At 33.5% G+C, this 9,376-nt stretch overlaps 1 long non-coding RNA gene across 1 annotated transcript; it reads left to right on the top strand.

Moving 5' to 3' along the window:
- Window positions 1-3,576: 3,576 nt before the first annotated feature.
- On the top strand, window positions 3,577-4,278 carry LOC112784428 (uncharacterized). Its single transcript, XR_003193881.3, has 3 exons — window positions 3,577-3,740; window positions 3,839-3,893; window positions 3,971-4,278. It is a non-coding gene; the product is annotated as an uncharacterized lncRNA (long non-coding RNA).
- Window positions 4,279-9,376: the final 5,098 nt, after the last annotated feature.

Here is a 9,376-nt window from a genome sequence, read left to right as displayed (position 1 = left end):
GAGAAAAAAAGAATTGAATAAGAATATAATTTTAAAAAAATTAATAATTAAAATTTAATCTATATAAAAAAAATAGGTTGTTCGGTTGACAAAAATAATAATTAAAGTTTTAAAATTATAAAATTTAAATTGAAATTTGATTTTTTGTGATTATAGTTAAATGGAGAAGCATTCTCAAATCAATATAATACAAATAACAATAATTTAAATTAAATTAGACCGAATTGAAAAATAAAATCATATTCATATAATTTAAATTATAATAAGATATATTTATTTTTATTGTGGAGTACATTTTTAGTTTTTATGATTTTAGCTAAAAATTGAAATTATCCTTAAAATTGTTTTGCTTTTAAAATTGTTCCTAAAGTTAATCTTTGTTTTAAAACCATCATTTTCTTCATTTTTGGACAAAAATACCTTTATTTTTTTCAATCCCTCATCTCCAAAAATACCATCCGCGGTCCCGCGCTACCATCTCCTCTGAACATAACTGTGACCTTCTCTCTCTAAGAGTCACTTGCCTTTTCCTCTCAAATTTATTACCCATCCAAATTAATTATTAGTTCTCCTTGTTTGCTATTGACCCGTTGAATTCTTATTTCTTTCAAAAGACTAAATAGTACAACAACATGAATAAAAAATTATTTTTAACAGAAATGACTAAAATTTCCATGTCAATACATACCTATAAGCATAAAAAATTACAAGAAACAATTAACATATAAAATAAACAATAACTATAAAAATTTAAGATACAAATACAATCAATAGAAAATTTTTTGTTCAGTTCATAGAAATTATGGCAAATACACATTGCAAAACTTTTTACAATGGCTTATGAATAATATAGACACATATACAAAAAAAGTAAAAGTAAAATGAATTTTTTCGTATTAAGACAAAGGCATGGATAGAGAGCAGAGAGAGAGAGAGAGAAGAGGAGGAGACGAATGGGGTAGTGGGATAGATCTATACACAAGTTTAGAGTGGGTGTCGTCAAAAGTCATAGCGTTAAAGGAAAACATACTGAGGAGACCTCTTCATCCTCAGCGTGAAAGAAAGAGGAGGTTTGGAATAGGAGAGAGAGAGAGGGGTGTAGAAGGAGGAGAGAGATTTGACCAGTATGAACGGTGATGGAAGAGGTGGAGAGGGAAGAAAAATCAGAAGAATGTGATAAGGAAAGATAGTAATAAACATAAGGTATTTTTATTTAAAGGACAATTTTAAAATTAAATTCAATGTTAGAAACAATTTTAAACTTTAAAAAAAAAAATCTTAACAACGACTTTATTTACCAAACAAATTTATAGAGATTAAAATTATATTTAACTCTTACCTTTTAAATCAATCTAAACACAAATACTATTTATTACGTATCCCATTTATAATAGTAACAAGATATATATATATTGGAACTTCATATATTATTTTAAGCAATTCTTTATCTTATTTACGAGATATTTGTATACATAAATGATATGCTTAATAAAGCCTAAAAATATAATTTCCTCCAAAATGTTTGTTTTGTTTATCTTAAAAAAATTCGTTGTGCCATGACGTTCCTTAAAGTATTTGTTTATATAAAATTTGTCATATTTTCTAACTAATATTTTTGTCGATGAGTAACTCAACGTACATACACACTTTTCATTCGGACATTATATTTTAGCTAGCTTGATAAAGATCATTCATGTCACAAAGTTTATAATATTAATTATTAAATGTATAACAGTGTGGTCCTACAAGGATTAAAGTTATTTCTGAAAGATGACTTGTATCCAATTCAGTTTATTTGTTTATTCAATTTGAGATTTTTTTTATTTGATATATATTATTAAGAAGTTAATGTAACTGTATTGATAATATAAAATATTTTTATAATATAAAATTATTTATATTTCTTTTTACATAGAATGACTAAAGTAAAATACGTATATAAATTAATTAATTAATTAAAAGAATTTTGTGGATAATTTTTTTATATAAAAATAATTATAATATAATGTATTGAAAAGGACGTATATCAAGTATTTGCCTTGTTATGGGTATCAGTTAAAATGTAATTTATATTTTGTTTTGTTTACGTTTTTTTATTATTTTTTTGTTTATGCCAAACGGAAGTTGTATTTTGTGACATGCAACTTTTTAAAATTTTTTTTATTTTTATATGAGCTGAAAATGCAGGTTGTGTTTATGAGATGGATAATTTTTAATTTTTCTTTTGAAATTATAAAACGCAGGTTGCATTTTGATAGTTCAAAGAACTTTTTAGAAAGCTGTTGTGTTTTGTATAGAAAAAAATATTTTAACGAAAAACTTTGCTTATAAATATGAAACGCAATTCATTCTAACTTGTACCTTACTTCTACTCCCTCACTTGTATTCCTATTACTCTTTTTTTTCATACATTTCATACTTGTGAGTTTTTTTGTCAATTAGTTGTGTCAAAAAAGTCGGGTTAGATGAAGTTGAAGTTTTGGAAGGTATTGCAATTTGCGAGTGTATTATAACGGTGAGATTATATCAAACATATACGAAGGAGTGACTTTTGATTGTGAATGTCCATTTTCATTTACTATTCAATGTACTATGAGTTTTCTAGAGTTGCAAAATGGATTTTGTGAGAACATACAAAGTCACATTTCGAAAAGGGTGAGCAACATTTCGTTAGAAATCCTGTACAACTATTTGGTGGGTTGATACAGTTTCAAATAATATCCATCACTGATGACGCATGTATGCAACAGATGTTCTATATTTATCAACAAACTCGATTTCACGTGCCGATGATAGAGTTGTATGTTGAGTTTGAACAGCATATGAGGATGGACGCGGTTGGTGAGGACAGAGGAGGTCAATGTTGATGAGCTCGGGGATATATATTGGGAAGAAGATAACAACGACAGTGAAGAGAAGTTTGAAGCCAACTATGAAGTCGATGATGAAAACGATGACGGAGACCTGACAGGCAGTCCGGCGGTACAAAATGAAGCGCATGCGACTGTAAGTCAGCTCCCCTTTGGTGTTCCGTCTTTTATGCGGACTCTGGATCTCGAAGCCATGCATGTCTCAGAATTTCCTGAGTATGTGAATATGGGTATGTTATGTTATGGTTATTAATTAAAGTTACCACTACCATTTATTTTATTTGCCTTGTCCAACTAACGGTGGTTCGCATGTCGTAGGTGAAGACAATGTTGCAGCGGAAGATGGTGAATTTAGTGTCGGAATGGAATTTGGTTCTAGAGAGTCGGTGATATCTGCAATCAAAAGCTACACTATCTCTAGAGGAGTTGATTACACTGTGTATGAGTCTGAGTTGCAGATATAAACCCCGTAAATTTAGCAAATAATTAAAAGAAAAATTAAATTTTAATAATGAAAAATAAAAATGTAAATCTAATATTAAAATAGGATAGAGCTAATTAAAACGAAAATTTTGACACCAATTTTAAAGAAATCGGCCCAAAATTGGACCGAACGGGCCAAACCGATTGAACTGGACCCAAACCGAGCCCGTGGGCCCTATCCACTCACTTAATAATAGTGAGTTCAGATCTTCTTTCTCCCTTCTTGCATGCTAAACACGCTAGTGGGCAGCCATGGAAGAGGAGAAGAAGCAAACCCTTACCTAAACTTCAATCCTTGATAACTTTTGATCTGGAGCTCCGATCGCTGCACCGTTTGCGACCACGTGTCCGCGGCGTCGAGCTTTACAAAGCCCAATACCTTTCAAGGTGAGAAAATAAAAATCCCAGCTCCTATTCTCTCTTCTTCAATTTGGGAATATTAAAGTTTTTGGATGTTAAGATTTTGGTTAAATTGATGATTATAGGATCAAATTGAGTTGAGGAATGAGCGGGCATTGGGTTGATTGAGGCACATACAAGGTAAGAATGACCCAAACCCGAGCCAAATCTTGAATTTATTATGTGAAATCTGAAATTAAAGTGTACATGTGTGTTAGGTGTGAATTAAGTAGATATATATGCATTGGAGTTGAATTGTGGGCATTTGGAAGCTTGGTGGTGATTGAAGCTAAGCTTGCAGCTGGTTTCTCTAAGCTTGAGGGGCTATGTGGCGACTTGAGGGGCTGCCTTGGACTAAATATAGTGATCGGCCAATGTATGGTTTAGGTTCGTTTCACGTGTTTAATATGTAAGGTTTTGTAAAAACTTAGACTAGAGCACTATAGGATAAGTTGAAACGATTAATTTTTAAATTATTAGTCTTTATGGTATTGATGGACAAGTTGATGTGGGCATGTGTTGAGTAATTGATAATATGGATTGAATACAAATATATATATATATATATATATATATATATATATATATATATATATATGTATGTATGTTAGTATAATGATGATGGATGAAGGATTGATGATTATGGCAATTTAATGATATGGTTGAGATTGAGTAGTATTTGTGTGGAATTATTGGTATGGTTATTTTGATTAATCTTGTGGTGATGGTTGAAGTATTTTATGATGATGACAATTTGTGGATATGAAATAATATATTAGTTCGTGGGTTTATGAGTAAAATTTGTAAAGTTGGATTGAAATGAGGTGTTGTTGAGTCATGAAAATGCAAGGATTGCAAGAATTGTTGTGTTATGGTGAAGAGCAGGTTGTATTGATGGTTAGGATATGATTGAGTTAAATGAGATTGAGTTTTAAAAAGAAAATGTGATTTTTCGGTAAAAAATGAGGTTTGGTATAATTTGGTAAAAAGTGGTTTTTAATGAACTTTGAAAGTCCATAACTTGCCCCTTAAATTTTGGATGGAAATGTGGTTGGTTTCAAATGAAAGATGGTTTTGAAAACTTTTGAACGATATAAATTTTGTGAAAAACGGAATTTTGTAGAAAGAGTTATGGACGTCGGAAGATTAGTGTGAAAATTATGTTTGCAGGATAATCAAATCTGGTTTAGCAGCTTTTTGGACATTCTGCCATTTTTTTGGAAAAACGTACATCCACGAGTACGCGTGGCCCATGCGTACGCGTGGCGTGGCATTTTAAACTGCGCATGCACAAGTAGCCCATGCGTGCACGTGATGAGCCAACATGCATGACCACGCGTACACATGGTAAGGGAATGCACGCGCGTGCTACCTTTTTATGCTAACACGTGCACGCGAGGCCCTGGTTTTCTGCAAAACTGGTTTATATGTTTTAAAATCAACTTCAGACCTCCAAATCTCTATTTTCACTCCCTTAGCCATAAAAAGCGATATTAAGCCTAGTAATTAGCTGAAGCTAGGAAATAGAGATAACTTGGGAATGAAGTCAAGGTTAGAAATGATGGATCGTATAAGAAAGAGGTGTATATATGAACGAATTATGATGTTAAGGCTTGAATGATTGATTTTTACAAATATTATAAAATGTATGAGGCAAGTAAGAGTGTAATGTAAGAATTTGAGAATTGATGATATTAATTAACCAAGGATAATAAAATGTATGATCTATGAGTTAAGTGATATTGAAAATGACGAGATGAGACATGGATTAGTATTGAGAATGAGAATGATAAATTGTAAGGAATGATCGAATAACTTGAGATTGGGGTGTTGTCCTCATGTCAGCCGGGATTTTTTCCGTGGTTATTATTAAGCTTGGGGTATTGTTTTTCCCATGTCAGCTTGGGGTGTTGTCTCTTCTCCCCATGTCAACTTGGGATTCGTCCCATGGATATTATTGAGCTTGGGGGCTTTCTCTTCCCCATGTCAACTTGGGAATTCTCCCCATGGTATATGTTTGAGCTTGAGAACATGTCGGGATGGCTACGTACCGACAGTTGATATCGACAGCCATAGGACAGGCATGCATCATGTGCATTTGTTTGTTTTGTCTGCTATGCATTATTTGGGATTGCCTAACTGAATATATACTGTAACACCCTACCACACAGAGCTTTACGCTTAAGTCGTAAAACAGAGGTAGTGTGGTATTATGACCTCTAAAATAAAATGTATATATATATAATAGCAGAAGAATTATAATATGCTAGGAGTCTTGAAGAATAGAGGAAATAAAAATCGCGAAATAAAAGCACAACGCTCAAAGAATGAGTTAACTTGCGTACTAAGAAAATCATAACTATTAAACATAAGGTAACAAAAGTAGGAATAGAGTGCCAAAGATACAAAATAACAAGCTCCTAACTCAGCCTGCGAAGTCAAGACTGGCCGGAGAATATTTACACATATGTACATACATATCCAAAATCCAAAAGTACATATACACAATCCTGCCTCTCCATAAACCTCTAAGAGGATAAAAAAGAACAAGTTATGCAGAGAGAAAGCTAAGTACATATATATTCATCACTGTACAACAAAACTACCTAGTAACCACTCCGCTTTAAGAGTCCAGACGCCTAACGAGGTGCCTCTCGACCTGCATCTGAAAAACAACAACATAGTATGGAATGAGAACCAGAGGTTCTCAGTATGGTAAAGGTGCCACACACATAATATATAAGGTCCTGGGAATGCCAGAGGCAATCCTAGAACGCCGACACTCAGATTATAGAGCTTAAAGTATTAAACAGAAGCCATAAGAGGTGGTTTTCTAAGAATATTTAAACCTAACATAACTTAACCTCAAATCTAAGTCCCATACTGCCATTCCTCCATACCTCCAACTTCATCATGCATTTTCAGAGACAAATAGATAGATAAAGACAAGCACAAGAAGGTTACAATTACTGCAGGTAACAAATACACATTTAACATGGCAAATATATATAGGCACACCCAATTAAAGCACAAGCAAGTAATTCAAGTATTATGCATATGATGCATGCCTGTCCTATGGCTGATGAGACTCATCTGTCGGTTATCCAGCCAACCCGACAAGTCTGAATTATCCTTAGACTGTCCCCCGACGTGCATCCCCAAGAGTCTATGCATAGCTTTATCTCAAATAATCAATATTACTCAATGGGGGTAACATTCCCGGGAATTTATATAGTGCCCGGTCACACTTACGTCGTAGGGTCAACAGAGTATCGAGTTTTCAACCTGGTACACGTGGTGGCAAGCCATGGCACTTAATCCAAGGAACCTCGTATCTCAGATCATTAAATTATTCAAGCCATATAAATAATTCAATTATAATTCATCAACATCCACATCATTCTCAATCGCATCTCATTCATCATCATACATTAATCATATTCAATCCTTATCCTTCATTATCACACCTCCCATTCCGTCCATCAATAGTTCCAATCCAACACATAATTCATTCTTTTCTAAATGAATCAAACTTAAAACATGCTCATTTTCTTAATAACTCAAAATCAAACCATATAACCTTTGAATCTAAATATTTTTAAATAATCATATAAATAAAATCTCTAATTTTTATAAAATTTTACCAGCATCTCCTCTAAAACTCGGACTTTGCCACCCTTTTCGGATCCAAACCTGCATTCTTTTTAATTCAACATACCCTTTCTCATCATCATAACAGTCACCACAATAAATCTACCTTAGATCAACAGTTATACTCAAACAATATTCAAATCCAACAACCAAAATTCAACTAAGGATCATAATTCACTAATCCTAGGCTTCTAACACAAAATACCTCATTATCACAACAACCTCCATAATAGTTATACCTCAGATCAATAATTCATCAAATCATTAGTTAATCAACAAACACCAAACCAACCATGTTCATCAATAATAACATTCAATCATAATTCTCTCCAAATTAACATAACAACATTCACCATCCAAAATTAATAACTAATTATCCAATAAACTTCAACCAAATATATTCATCGACAAATTACTAAATATTAAACATACACCTGCATTCCAACTTATCCTATGGTCATCTAGTCTAAGTTTTCACAGAACATTATATATTAAATGCAAGAAACCTAAACCATACCTTAGCCGATTCCCAATTATTATTCCAAGATAATTTTTTCTAAAGAACACAGCCCTCAAAACCTCAACTAATCTGCTTCCTCCAAGTTCCAGTATTTACAATTTCGAGCTCCAATTATTTATTCACAACCTAATACACATTTATAATACATATATACCCAATTTAATACTCAAAGCTCAAATTCAGTAAAATTAAAATAGAATTATGGTATCCTCACCTTACCCAAACTTCACATAAGCAAGAGTAAACATTTTTCTCAAGTTAATTGGATCCTAAAACATCAGAAATCAAAGGAATTCAACATCTCTTCCAATTATTTGAAAATTGGGGGAAAAGAATGGCTGGAAGTGATTAGTGGCTTACTAAAGAAATTGTTCCGGTAGAAATGTAGAGCTCAACGCGGTGGACGCGTGGCCGCAAACGGTGCGGCGATCGGAGCTCGGACGGAGAAGTTACGGTGTTCGGGAGTTGACGCAGGGGTTTCGGTACATTTCTCTTCTCCCTCCCCCTGTTACGTTGTGCTTCTGTTGCGTTGAAAGAAAGAAATGAGCTTTTAAGCTCATGTAATGGGTTAGTCCGGTTGGGCCCCCGGTTCAACCGGTTCGGCCCGTTTGGTCCAATCTTGGGCCGTTTTCTTCGAAATTGGTGTCAAAATTATCGTTTCGACGAGCTCTATCCTAATTTGATATAATTTTCATATTTCTAATCTTTTTTATTAAAAATTAATTTATTGACTAATTATCTACTAATTAATTGGGGTTTACATATACCCTACTAACTGCTATATTTGCTACTTGTACTACCTGTTTCCTACTTGTGCGTGAAACTATTTGTTTGTTTGTCCCTGCTGATTCATGGATGATGGGGGATTGGGGGAAAGGTGGATTGGTTTGGTGTTAATGCTAGAGTTTAAAGTAAGTAAGTAAGTTTAGGATACTTAAATCACCTACCCCTTTTTATGACTTCTGCTTAGAAATTAAGTTTTATAACTGTATGTAGGAGTTCTAGGATTGCCTTTGGCATTCCCAGGACCTTATATATTATATGCATGGCACCTTTACCATGCTGAGAACCTACGGTTCTCACCCCATACTATGTTGTTGTTTTCAGATGCAGGTCGAGTGGCTCCTCGGTAGGCGTCTGAAGGTTCTGCGGTGAAGTGGTTTACTTTGGGGTCTCCTTTTGTTATTTTGATGTATATATATGTGTAGTTTCTGCTCTTGTATGTAAGAATACTTTGTTTATGTACCTCTTAGAGGTTTTATGGAGAACTAGGGTTTTGAACATGTTCTTTTGGGTTATTATTATGTATATATATGTATGTATATGTTCTCCGGCCAGCCTTGGCTTCGCATGCCGAGTCAGGAGCTAGTTATGCTATGTTCTTGGCCCTCTACTCGTATCATCTGTACATATATGTTATTGAACTTTAGTTTTCTTCTCATGCAAGTAACCA

This window comes from Arachis hypogaea, chromosome 20 (genome assembly GCF_003086295.3).
Source record: "Arachis hypogaea cultivar Tifrunner chromosome 20, arahy.Tifrunner.gnm2.J5K5, whole genome shotgun sequence".
Lineage (NCBI taxonomy): Eukaryota > Viridiplantae > Streptophyta > Magnoliopsida > Fabales > Fabaceae > Arachis > Arachis hypogaea.
Note: the sequence above shows the minus strand (reverse complement) of the source record. Positions and strands in the feature narration are given on the sequence as shown.